Consider the following 14,211-nt stretch of genomic DNA (forward strand, 5'->3'; position numbering starts at 1 on the left):
GTAAAAGACATCTAAATTGGAAAGGAGGAAGTACAACTATTTGCAGGAGAGAAAATTCTAATATGGAAAATTATATTTGAACTAATAAATTGAATTAAGCAAAGTTATGGGGTGTAAAATTAATACACAGAAATCAATTACATGATTATACCCAAGCAATGAACAATCCAGAAATAAAATAAAGAAAACAACTCCATTTATAACAGCACCAAGAATAAAATACTTATGAATAAATTTAATCAAGGAAATGCAGGCCTTAGAAATTAAAAGAAATTAGGGAAGACCTAAATAAATGGAAAGACATCTCAGAATCACAGATTGAAAGACTTAATATTGTTAAGATAGCCATACTTCCCAAAGAGATTTACAGATTCACTGCAATTGATCAAAATTCTAATGGCCTATTTTTTTTTTTTTTGCAAGAAACAAGCTGATTCTAAATTCATATGTAATTGTAACTCTGGGGGGAAAACTCCAGGCAAATACCTTTGAAACAAAAATCAGTCAAAGGAGAAATAAAGTTTATTTCTTATAAGCAGTTGTCAACTTCCGCTCTCTGTGTTTCTTGCAACCAGTCTGCAGAAGAAGAGCTCCCAACCCAACCTCTCTGGTCCAGATAAGCCCTTGCTAGCCCTTGAAATTACCTATTGATATGGAGAAGGACTACTCCTCTACACACCCTAGAAACACCTATTGAATGGAGATGCACTAAAGCCAGGCAAGAGATTCTGGAAATATTGCAATTTTACCAACAGTAATTATAAGGACTCCAAATAGTTAAAATAACCTTAAAAAAGAACAAATTAGGAAGACTCACATTTTCCAATTTCAAAATCACTATAAATCCACAACAATCTAAAATGTATTGTATTAGCACAAGAATAGCCATATAGATCAATCAAATAGAATTGCAAACCTAGAAATAAATCCATATATCTATGGTCTCTTGATTTTCAACAAAAATGCCAAAACCATTCAATGGGGAAAGAATTGTCTCTTCAAAAAAGCTAGGACAACTGGATAACTACATACAAAAGAATGAAGTTGGAGCCTTATCTCACACTATATACAAAATGAAATCAAAATGAATCAAATACTCAAACATAAGATCTCAAACTATAAAAATCTTCAAAAAAACTTAGGGATAAATATAAACTTGGATTTGGCAATAAAGTCTTAGATATGACACAAAAAGCACAAAGGAAAAAGAGATACATTAGACTTAAAAATCAAAGTATTTTTGCACATCAAAAGGCAGCCCTGTCAAGAAAGTGAAAAGAACAACCATACAACGGGTTTTTTCAAATCATACAGCTGACAAGGAACTATTATCCACAATCTATAAAGAACTCTTACAACTCAACAACAAAAAGACAAACAACTCCATGAAAAAGGGTGTGAACAGACATCTTTCCAAAGATGTAGAATTGGTTAAGAAGCACATGAAACATGCTCAATATCAGTAGTCATTACAGAAATGCCAGTGAAAACCAAAATGAGATACCACTTCACATCTGCTAGGATGGCTAGATTAAAAAACATGGAAAACAGCTAGTGTTGGGGAGAATGTGCAGAAACTAGAACCATCATACATTACTAGTGGGCATGTAAAATGGTGCAGCTATTGTGGAAAAGAGCTGGAGGTTCCTCAATTTGTTAAACATAGAATTACTATTTGACCAGAAATTCCTCTCCTAGGTCTATACCTAAGTGAATTGTAAATGGGTGTTCAAACCAATACTTGTATGCAAATGTTCACTGCAATATTACTCATAATATTCCCAAAGTGGAAACAACTTATGTGCCCATCAATTTATGAACAGGTAAATGTAATGTTGTATATATATGCAATGGAATATTAGTCATAAAATGGAGTGGAGTTCTGATACAAGCTACAACATAGATTAACTTTAAAAAGGTTATACTAAGTAAAAGAAGCCAGGTACAAAAGTCCATTTGTTGTTATGATTACATATCTATGAAATGTCCGAAACAGACATATCCACAGAGACAGAAATAATACTTGTGATTTCCTGTGGGTCTTCAGGGGTGGTAGTGAATGATTGCTTAAAGGCTATAGGCTTTCTTTTTGGAGTGCTGAAAATTTTCAGGAATTATGTGGTGGGGACAGTTGGGCAACATTGTGAATGTACTGAACACTACTGAACTGTACATTTTATAATGGTTACAATGGTGAATTTCATGTTCTTTGAATTTTACCTCAGGTTTGGAAGATGCCTACTCTTGGCAGTGTTTTCAAGAGAGATCTGACAGGATGCACTGGCACAGAGGAAAAAATGGCCTTCCAGCTGGCCTGTATCATGGTTTCCTTCTCAAAAATGTCAAAGCCATCACTGAAGCATACACTAAAAGGAATAATTCTGATTTGGGGCTTAGCCTCTACTAATAGATTTTATTAGGAAAGAGAGAGACAAAAAATCCAGCAGTAATCTGACCTCCTCTGTTAGTTTATAAAATTAAAATCTCATCTATTAATAAGGAGCTGTGTAGTTGACTAAGTACTTTTGTGTGCAATATTAGCATGCAGGAGAAGATAATAGGAAGAATAAGGGATTTGGAGCTGAGGGCTGTTGAACCCACTGAACGCTCAGTTAGCCCGGTTTTGTCATCTGTAGAATGGGGATACCCAGTTCTGTGATTTAACAGTCACCACAGTTGTTGCTATTGCTGTTTTTGTCTATGTTTATCTCCATGGCAACATCTGAGTAATGCCTCTGCTATTGTCTCTCAGAGTGACTTGAGGTCTGAGTTGACTTCAAATTTGATGCTTTACTCTGAGGTGTGATGCTAATCTTGAGACTGATGGCAATGTCTTCAGCCTTGGGGAGTTATTTGGCCACCCTTTGTTTATCTGTGAAATAAGGATGAATATAATATGATATCCAAGATCAATTACAGATTTTATATTCTGAGACATGATAATGTTTTGATAATTACTTTTATAATGTTATTATATTTACTTAATTATAAAATGTCTGTGATATTAAGAATGCAACTGGATTTTTAACTCCATACATGAAAAAACTTGAAATGCATCAAAGATCTGAATGTAAGACACAAGACCAAAAAACTCTCTGAAGAAAACATTGGCAAAAATCTCTTGAACATAAGCATGAGCAAATTTTTCCTGGACATATCTCCTAGGGCAAAGGAAACAAAAGCAAAAATGAACAAGTGGGACTTCACTGAACTAAAAAGCATCTGTACAGCAAAGGACACTATTAGCAGAACAAAGAAGCAACCTACAGTGTGGAAGGATATATTCATAAATGATTCACCTAATAAGGGGTTAACATCCAAAATATAAAAGGAATCATATGCTTCAACACGAAAAAAGCCACAGATAACCCAATTAAAAAATGGGTGGAGGCCTGAACAGACATTTCTCCAAAGAAGATATACAGATGGCCAACAGGCACATGAAAAGACATTCCACATAGCTAATAATCAGGTAAATGCAAATTAGAACCACAATGAGTTATCACCTCCCATCAGTTAGAAAGACCACTATCCAAAAGACAAGAAATAAGAAGTGTTGGCAAGGATGTAGAGAAATGGGAACCCTCTTACATTATTGGTGGGAATGTGAATTGGTACAACTGCTCTGGAAAGCAGTATGGAGGTTCCTCAAAAAACTAAAACTAGAAATGCCATTTGACTTAGTAATTCCACTTCTAGGAATTTACCAAAGAAAACAAAATCCTTGATTCAAAAATATATATGCACCCCCATGATTATTGCTGAATTATCTACAACAGTCAAGATATGGAAGCAACCTAAGTGTTCATCAATAGATGAATAAAGGTGATGTGGTATGTAGACACAATGGAATATTATTCAGCCATAAAAGGAGATATCCTGCCATTTACAATGACATGGATGGATATACAGGGTATTTTGCTCAGTGAAATAAGCCAGGTGGAGAAAGACAAATACCATATGCTTTCACTTATTTGTGAAATATAAAAACAAAGCAAAACAAAATGAACAAATAGCAATAGATTCATAGACACTGAGAAGTGCCTGGTGGTTATCATGGGGAAAGGATTGTGATGGGTGGGTAGGTGGGGAGGGTGAGGGGAATGAGGAGGCACAAAATCTCAATCATGTTATACGTTCGTCACCGAGATGTCAGTACAGCACGGAGAATATAGCCAATGATTCTGTAACATCTTCCTATGTTGACAGATACTAAGTGCACTAGAGGGGGTGAGGATTTAATAATATGCATAACTGTTGAACAACTGTGTTGTATATCTGAAACCAATATAAGATCATATATCAACAATATTTCAATAAAGAAAAGCACTAGTGTTATGATAACACCTTTTCTAGGCAAAAAATAGACACCTGAAAATAAACAAAAATTATTATCCAATTAGATGGCAGCAGCATCTATATACATATTTAGGATGATTGTAATTTTCAATATCATACCCTAGAATCTAAAATTTCTTAGCATCTAAGATTTCATCACATTCAGGGTCTAAAATGAACTCACTTTGATTCTTGGTCATTTTACATAGCAATATGGTTACACAGTACCTTTCTAGTTGATTTGTAAATTCAGACCAGTAAAAGTAATAGAATATTTTTGTGGTAAAATGAAAAATATTGAGCTTTATTATTTTTTTTGTAGATAATTATTTTTTTTGAAGGGTAGTTGACACACAGTATTACATTAGTTTCAGGTGTACAACACAGTGATTCAACATTTATATACATGATATTTCTATCAGCTATCACCATACCAAGTTGTTACAATATTTTGACTATATTACTTATGCTATACATTACATCCCGGTTACTTCTTTATTTTACAATTGGAAGTGCGTACTTTTTTTTTTTTCTTTTTGTGAGGGCATCTCTCATATTTGTTGATCAAATGGTTGTTAAAAACAATAAAATTCTGTATAGGGGAGTCAATGCTCAATGCACAATCATTAATCCACCCCAAGCCTAATTTTCGTCAGTCTCCCATCTCCTGAAGCATAACGAACAAGTTCTTACATGGAGAACAAATTCTTACATAGTGAATAAGTTACACGGTGAACAGTACAAGGGCAGTCATCACAGAAACTTTCGGTTTTGCTCATGCATTATGAACTATAAACAGTCAGTTCAAATATGAATATTCATTTGATTTTTATACTTGATTTATATTTGGATACCACCTTTCACTCTTTGTTATTATTGTTTTTAATAAAATGCTGAAGTGGTAGGTAGATACAAGATAAAGGTAGAAAACATAGTTTAGTGTTGTAAAAGAGCAAACATAGATGATCAGGTGTGTGCCTGCAGACTATGTGTTAATCCAAGCTAGACAAGGGCAATAAAACATCCACATATGCAGAAGGTTTCTATCACAACGGTGGGGTGAGGTTCTAAGCCTCACCTATGTAGATCCCCAATTTCTCACCTGATGGCCCCTCTGCGACTGTGCCTGTCTTAGGTTGTTCCTCCCTTGAGGAATCTTACCCGTCTCTGGCTAACCAGTCATCTTCCAGGGCCATACAGGGAAATGTAAAGTTGGTAAGTGAGAGAGAAGCCTTATTGTTTGAAATGGTTAGCTTTTTACTTCTTTGCATATTTATGCCCTGTGGCTTCTATGCCCAGCATTTGTCTTGAGGTATCTTTACAACTTGGAAGAATTATGATACTTGGTAAATTCGATATGAGGCACGAATTCTATTTAAGGGTTGTAATTAGGAAGGAAGAAGAAAAGCTATAGAAGTAGCAGGCGGAAGAAAACATGGGAAGATTGATTGTTTCTTTGACATATCTTCTTGCAGAGTAACTTCAGCATGTATAGGTTTTAAACTACTAATTAAATTATGCACACACATTAACATAATAGGAGTACAGTTACATAACCAAAGCATACCTCTAATTACCATCCATCTCCAGTGAAACCAAGAAAACCAGTTAGGCACCTTAGGCATTTGTGAAAACTTATCTATGATATGGTGGATATTGTCCCACTGAACTTGAACAGTATGAGAGAAATCAGACAAATTAAAACAACCCCCTCCTGGGGACCATTCACATCTCACATGTTCTTTTAACAGTAAATAGTCTGTAGTTGTAAGATTTTGGAGCGCTACAATTTGCACTTCTCTTAATTCTTGGTTGAGTTCCAACAGTATAGATCCAGTCAAATTTGTTGTTTTACTGTATGCACAGGCTGGATTAGATATCTCCTTCTTCATTCCAATGGCAAGTCCAGGAACTGGTGGGATGAGTGCATCTACACCTGTAGCAGTGCGTGGATCTTTGTTGGGGTTTTTTGATGATCATCTTCTGGCATGAGTCTTCCAGAGAGTGCTGATGTTGGAAGCTCTTTTTCATATCGTATCTTAGTTCATTTTCAGGGTAGCCAAATTAGGCTTTGATCCTCTATATAAATGCAAACAGACCCTTTGCCTACACTTTTATATGCCCTTTATACCCTTGTGTAGAACTCATTGGAGGTCACCAAAAAGGAAATGCTTTTTTTTGTTGTTGTTGTTATCATTAATCTATACTTACATGATGAATATTATGTTTACTAGGCTCTCCCCTATACCCGGTCCCCAACATAAACCCCTTTACAGTCACTGTCCATCAGCATAGCAAAATGTTGTAGAATCACTACTTGTCTTCTCTGTGTTGTACAGCCCTCCCCTTTCTCCCACCCCCCCATTCATGCTAATCTTAATACCCCCCTACTTCTCCCCCCCTTATCCTTCCCTACCCACCCATCCACTCCAGTCCCTTTCCCTTTGGTACCTGTTAGTCCATTCTTGAGTTCTGTGATTCTGCTGCTGTTTTCTTCCTTCAGTTTTTCCTTTGTTCTGATACTCCACAGATGAGTGAAATCATTTGGTATTGCTCTTTCTCTGCTTGGCTTGTTTCACTGAGCATAATACCCTCCAGCTCCATCCATGTTGCTGCAAATGGTAGGATTTGACCTTTTCTTATGGCTGAGTAGTATTCCATTGTGTATATATACTACATCTTCTTTATCCATTCATCTATCGATGGTCATTTAGGTTGCTTCCAATTCTTGGCTATTGTAAATAGTGCTGCAATAAACATAGGGGTGCATCGGTCTTTCTCAAACTTGATTGCTGCATTCTTAGGGTAAATTCCTAGGAGTGCAATTCCTGGGTCAAATGGTAAGACTGTTTTGAGCATTTTGATGAACCTCCATACTGCTTTCCACAATGGTTGAACTAATTTACATTCCCACCAGCAGTGTAGGAGGGTTCCCCTTTCTCCACAGCCTCGCCAACATTTGTTGTTGTTTGTCTTTTGGATGGCAGCCATCCTTACTGGTGTGAGGTGATACCTCATTGTAGTTTTAATTTGCATTTCTCTGATAATTAGTGATGTGGAGCATCTTTTCATGTGTCTGTTGGCCATCTGTATTTCTTTTTTGGAGAACTGTCTATTCAGTTCCTCTGCCCATTTTTTAATTGGGTTATTTGTTTTTTGTTTGTTGAGGCATGTGAGCTCTTTATATATTCTGGACGTCAAGCCTTTATCGGATGTGTCATTTTCAAATATATTCTCCCATACTGTAGGGATCCTTTTTGTTCTATTGATTGTGTCTTTTGCTGTACAGAAGCTTTTCAGCTTAATATAGTCCCACATACTCATTTTTGCTGTTGTTTTCCTTGCCCGGGGAGATATGTTCAAGAAGAGGTCACTCATGTTTATGTCTAAGAGGTTTTTGCCTATGTTTTCTTCCAAGAGTTTAATGGTTTCATGACTTACATTCAGGTCTTTGATCCATTTGGAGTTTACTTTTGTATATGGGTTTAGACAGTGGTCCAGTTTCATTCTCCTACATGTAGCTGTCCAGTTTTGCCAGCACCATCTGTTGAAGAGACTGTCATTTCGCCATTGTATGTCCATGGCTCCTTTGTCAAATATTAATTGACCATATATGTCTGGGGTTAATTTCTGGATTTTCTAGTCTGTTCCATTGGTCTGTGGCTCTGTTCTTGTGCCAGTACCAAATTGTCTTGATTACTGTGGCTTTATAGTAGAGCTTGAAGTTGGTGAGTGAGATCCCCCCTACTTTATTCTTTCTCAGGATTGCTTTGGCTATTCGTGGTCTTTGGTGTTTCCATATGAATTTTTGAATTATTTGTTCCAGTTCATTGAAGAATGTTGCTGGTAGTTTCATAGGGATTGCATCAAATCTGTATATTGCTTTGGGCAGGATGGCCATTATGACAATATTAATTCTTCCTAGCCACGAGCATGGGATGAGTTTCCATCTGTTGGTGTCCCCTTTAATTTCTCTTAAGAGTGACTTGTAGTTTTCAGAGTATAAGTCTTTCACTTCTTTGGTTAGGTTTATTCCTAGGTATTTTATTTTTTTTGATGCAATTGTGAATGGAGTTGTTTTCCTGATTTCTCTTTCTGTTAGTTCACTGTTAGTGTATAGGAAAGCCACAGATTTCTGTGTGTTGATTTTGTATCCTGCAACTTTGCTGTATTCTGATATCAGTTCTAGTAGTTTTGGGGTGGAGTCTTTAGGGTTTTTTATGTACAGTATCATGTCATCTGCAAATAGTGACAGTTTAACTTCTTCTTTACCAATCTGGATTCCTTGTATTTTTTTGTTTTGTCTGATTGCCGTGGCTAGGACCTCCAGTACTATGTTAAATAACAGTGGGGAGAGTGGGCATCCCTGTCTAGTTCCCGATCTCAGAGGAAAAGCTTTCAGCTTCTCGCTGTTTAATATAGTGTTGGCTGTGGGTTTATCATAGACGGCCTTTATTATGTTGAGGTACTTGCCCTCTATTCCCATTTTGCTGAGAGTTTTTATCATGAATGAATGTTGAACTTTGTCAAATGCTTTTTTCAGCATCTATGGAGATGATCATGTGGTTTTTGTCTTTCTTTTTGTTAATGTGGTGGATGATGTTGATGGACTTTTGAATGTTGTGCCATCCTTGCATCCCTGGGATGAAGACCACTTGGTCATGGTGTACGATCCTTTTGATGTATTTTTGAATTCGGTTTGCTAATATTTTGTTGAGTATTTTTGCATCTACGTTCATCAGGGATATTGGTCTGTAGTTTTCTTTTTTGGTGGTGTCTTTGCCTGGTTTTGGTATTAGGGTGATGTTAGCTTCATAGAATGAGTTTGGGAGTATCCCCTCCTCTTCTATTTTTTGGAAAACTTTAAGGAGAATGGGTATTATGTCTTCCCTGTATGTCTGATAAAATTCCGAGGTAAATCCATCTGGCCCGGGGGTTTTGTTCTTTGGTAGTTTTTTTTATTACCGCTTCAATTTCGCTGCTGGTAATTGGTCTGTTTAGATTTTCTGTTTCTTTCTGGGTCAGTCTTGGAAGGTTGTATTTTTTTAGGAAGTTGTCCATTTCTCCTAGGTTACCTAGCTTGTTAGCATATAGGTTTTCATAGTATTCTCTAATAATTCTTTGTATTTCTGTGGGGTCCGTTGTGATTTTTCCTTTCTCGTTTCTGATACTGTTGATTTGTGTTGACTCTCTTTTCCTCTTAATAAGTCTGGCTAGAGGCTTATCTATTTTGTTTATTTTCTCAAAGAACCAGCTCTTGGTTTCCTTGATTTTTGCTATTGTTTTATTCTTCTCAATTTTATTTATTTCTTCTCTGATCTTTATTATGTTCCTCCTTCTGCTGACCTTAGGCCTCATTTGTTCTTCTTTTTCCAATTTCAATAATTGTGGCATTAGACCATTCATTTGGGATTGTTTTTCCTTTTTTAAATATGCTTGGATTGCTATATACTTTTCCTCTTAAGACTGCTTTTGCTGTGTCCCACGGAAGTTGGGGCTTAGTGTTGTTGTTGTCGTTTGTTTTCATATATTGCTGGATCTCCATTTTGATTTGGTCATTGATCCATTGATTATTTAGGAGCGTGTTGTTTAGCCTCCATGTGTTTGTGAGCCTTTTTGCTTTCTTTGTACAGTTTATTTCTAGTTTTATGCCTTTGTGGTCTGAAAAGTTGGTTGGTAGGATTTCAGTCTTTTGGAATTTACTGAGGCTCTTTTTGTGGCCTAGTACGTGGTCTTTTCTGGAGAATGTTCCATGTGCACTTGAGAAGAATGTGTATCCTTTTGCTTTTGGATGTAGAGTTTATAGATGTCTATTAGGTCCATCTGTTCTAGTGTGTTGTTCAGTGCCTCTGTGTCCTTACTTATTTTCTGTCTGGTGGATCTGTCCTTTGGGCTGAGTGGTGTGTTAATATCTCCCAAAATGAATGCATTGCATTCTATTTCCTCCTTTAATTCTGTTAGTATTTGTTCCACATATATTGGTGCTCCTGTATTGGGTGCATATATATTTATAATGGTTATATCCTCTTGTTGGACTGAGCCCTTTATCATTATGTAATGTCCTTCTTTGTCTTTTGTTACTTTCTTTATTTTGAAGTCTGTTTTGTCTGATACCAGAATTGCAACAGCTGCTTTCTTCTCTCTGTTGTTTGCATGAAATATCTTTTTCCATCCCTTGACTTTAAGTCTGTGGATGTCTTTGGGTTTGAGGTGAGTCTCTTGTAAGGAGCATATGGATGGATCTTGCTTTTTTATCCATTCTATTACCCTGTATCTTTTGATTGGTGCATTCAGTCCATTTACATTTAGGGTGTTTATTGAAAGGTTTGAACTTATTGCCATTGCAGGCTTTAAGTTTGTGTTTACCAAATGTTCAGGGTTAGCTTCTTTACTATCTTACTAACTTAACTCGCTTGTTGAGCTATTATAAACGCGGTCTGATGATTCTTTATTTCTCTCCCTTCTTATTCCTCCTCTTCCCTTAATCATATGTTGGGTGTTTTGTTCTGTCCTCTTTTTAGGAGTGCTCCCATCTAGAGCAGTCCCTGTAGGGTGCCCTGTAGAGGTGGTTTGTGGTAGGCAAATTCCCTCAACTTTTGCTTGTCTTGAAATTGTTTAATCCCTCCTTCATATTTAAATGATATTCGTGCTGGATACAGTAGTCTTGTTCGAGGCCCTTCTGTTTCATTGCATTAAGTATATCATGCCATTCTCTTCTGGCCTGTAGGGTTTCTGTTGAGAAGTCTGATGATAGCCTGATGGGTTTTCCTTTGTAGGTAACCTTTTTTTCTCTCTGGCTGCCTTTAATACTTTGTCCTTGTCTTTGATCTTTGCCATTTTAATTATTATGTGTCTTGGTGTTACCCTCCTTGGATCCCTTGTCATGGGAGTTCTGTGTACCTCTGTCGTCTGAGAAGCCATTTCTTCCCCTAGTTTTGGGAAGTTTTTGGCAATTATTTCTTCAAAGACATTTTCTATCCCCTTTTCTCTCTCTACTTCTTCTGGAATACCTATGATTCTTATATTGTTCCTTTTAGATTGGTCACTCAGCTCTCTTAAAATTCTTTCATTCCTGGAGATCCTTTTATCTCTCTCTGCATCAGCTTCTCTGCATTCCTGTTCTCTGTTTTCTAGTCCATTAATGGTCTCTTGCATCTCGTCCATTCTGTTTTGAAGTCCTTCCAGAGCTTGTTTTATTTCTGAATTCTCCTTCCTTAGTTCTTGCATATTTCTCTGCAAGTCCATCAGCATGGTTATGACTTTTGTTTTGAATTCTTTTTCAGGAAGACTGGTTAAATCTATCTCCCCAGGTTCCTTCTCAGGGGAAGATGTAGCAGATGCCAAAGCTGTCCGGGTTAGTCTTGTCTGGATCATATTTTTTTGCCTTTTCCTGTTGACAGGTGGTATTGACTGTCAGCTGGGAGGGCCAACCTTTTCACTTCCTACTGGCCTTTCTTTACTGGGACAACTGCGACCCCTAGTGGCTTGTGTTGGGTAATTGCGTGTAGGCTGGGTCTTTGTGTCTTGCCCGGCTGATATGGATGGATCTCCCTTTCTGTGCGCGGGGTTTGCCTTGGGCTGTTTCTCTGCTTTCGCAGCGCCTGGAGGGGTAATGGACATGGGGCTGTTTGGTTGTTTACATCCGTGAGGGGTATCGGAGCTGTTGCCCAGGGGGTTAGTGCACCCAGTTTTCCCTGTAATTTGCAGCCACTGGGCCACATGTGGCCTGTGTTGTTTCCATCTAGCTGCTAAGTCCCTGTCCCTTTAAGACTTTCAAAAAGCACTCGCTTTTCTTTGTCACAGGGGCATCAGCTTCAGAACCCGCTCAGAGGTCTTGCTGCCCTATTTCCCTAGTTTCCAGCCCTCCATGCATGCACTGTGTCTGCGCTCTGGTGCGGGTGGCTGGGGCTGTGTGTTTAGCAGTCCTGGGCTCCTTCTCCCTCCCACCGGGAGCTGGGGGGAGGTGTGCTCAGGTCCCACCAGGCCGGGGGTTGTATTTTACACCTTTCACCAGGCACTGGGCTCTCGCATGTGTGGATGTAGTCTGGCTGTTGTCCTGTGTCTTCTGGTCTCTCTTTTAGGATTAGTTGTATTTGTTGTATTTTCAAAAATATATATGTTTTTGGGAGGAGATTCCCACTGTCCTACTCACGCTGCCATGTTGGCTCCACCTCCTGATCTTTATCTTTATTTCTAAATTTAGTAATATACTAATTTTTTCTCTATATTGAATTACGTATCACTGAACAGATTTTTGATGCCTGTCTAATAGTCCTTCACTATGTGAGATTCAGCTGAAATCACTCCAATTTTGCAATTGCTTGATCTACCCTGAAGGTTGGCAATTACAATAGGCTTTCATTGCAGTGCTTGGCATGTGTCAGGAAACAGTTTTGCAAGTGTCTAAATGCCAAAGGTTTCATAGTTTGGGTGTCTTTTCTTCTAAAGTCTTATGATGTATTTGGTTGTTGCTTTATAAGATATTTTGTAATTTGATTATTCTTCCAGGGATACAGATTTGCTTTCTTTTTAAAAGTAAAACTACCCTGCTACTTTAATTCTATGCTCTTTTGTATTTATAGTATATTTTATATATTCTACTTGTAGTGTTGCATCTCAATGTAATTTTGGTAAACTATTTTCAGTGTTGATGAAATGCAGATCTAAGTTATAATTCGAGTGCATGTGGTGATAGCTGTGCAAGTAAGTGAACTGATGCAGTAATAGTGGAAACAGATACCGTTTCAACATGGCGCAATTCATGTGTGCTCAGCACTGAAACTACTTTAACACTTAAATCTTCTTTCTAGGGTTGGCAGGATTATTTTGACAAGAACTGAAGCTATATCCTGGTTGAGTGTAGTTACAAGATAGGGAAAGAGTATTTTAAACCAAGAAACTATATGTATGCATAATGTGTGCATGTGTGGGCCATATTTGTTGTTAGTGGTTTTTATTATTTAAACAAAAAATACTTTAAACCATAATGTGGATGCCAATTTTGATAAGGTAATGTAGCAAATCTATGAGAATTATTAATGGAGCAGGATTTTCTACAGGCAAAATGTTGAGAAATTCAGTTGTCTTTGTTAACTGCATTCTGCTACAAAGTCTTTGCCACCACTCGTTTTCCATGAAACTTCAATGCTCCTCTCTAATAAAATGTCGCACAAATTTTAGTGTTTCACTTTGCAACTCATGCAAAGCCTAGCTACCCACAAACTCTGTGTAGGACTAGACTTGCAGTCAAATAGATTCAGAGCTGAATAATTGATACTTGTTTTGATTAGTGGATTTTATTTATTTATTAATTTAATTTATTTATTTAGCTTATTTCCATTTAAGCTACAAATCTTTGTATTTGGTTAGCATCCACTTTTCAGGTTTTCAATATGTTGTTTCTGCACTAAACACTCTCAATCTTGGAAAGGGTTGGAATGAACTGAAAGATCAAGATACCTAATTAAAAGTTCAAGTGGAAAAAACCAAAGGCAAGGTAGATGAAATACACACCACCATGGGCCTGGAGAAGAAGTTCCCCACCATGTATTTGGTAGTCCTTGCCTCCCAGGCACAGGCAATAACTCACCTTCCACTCAGCAGTTTCTGATCATCCACTACATGTAATTTCAGGATGCCTGAGAGCATTCATACTAGTCCCCTAGAGAAATGGCTGTTCCCAGAGTGACAGGTGCCTTGCTGGTTAACTCCTCACATAACCAGAAGCAAAGGGGAAAACACATAAATCAGGGACGTTTGTTTTTGTCTTTTAAATTGCAGTGGAAATAAATGAAACCACTCGACTGAGAGCAAGCAGAGTGTATAAATTCAGAGCTTGTTATAGCACGGGGGTCAGCATCCACTACTTGAGAT

Source organism: Manis pentadactyla, chromosome 2 (genome assembly GCF_030020395.1).
Source record: "Manis pentadactyla isolate mManPen7 chromosome 2, mManPen7.hap1, whole genome shotgun sequence".
In the NCBI taxonomy this organism is placed as follows: Eukaryota; Metazoa; Chordata; class Mammalia; order Pholidota; family Manidae; genus Manis; species Manis pentadactyla.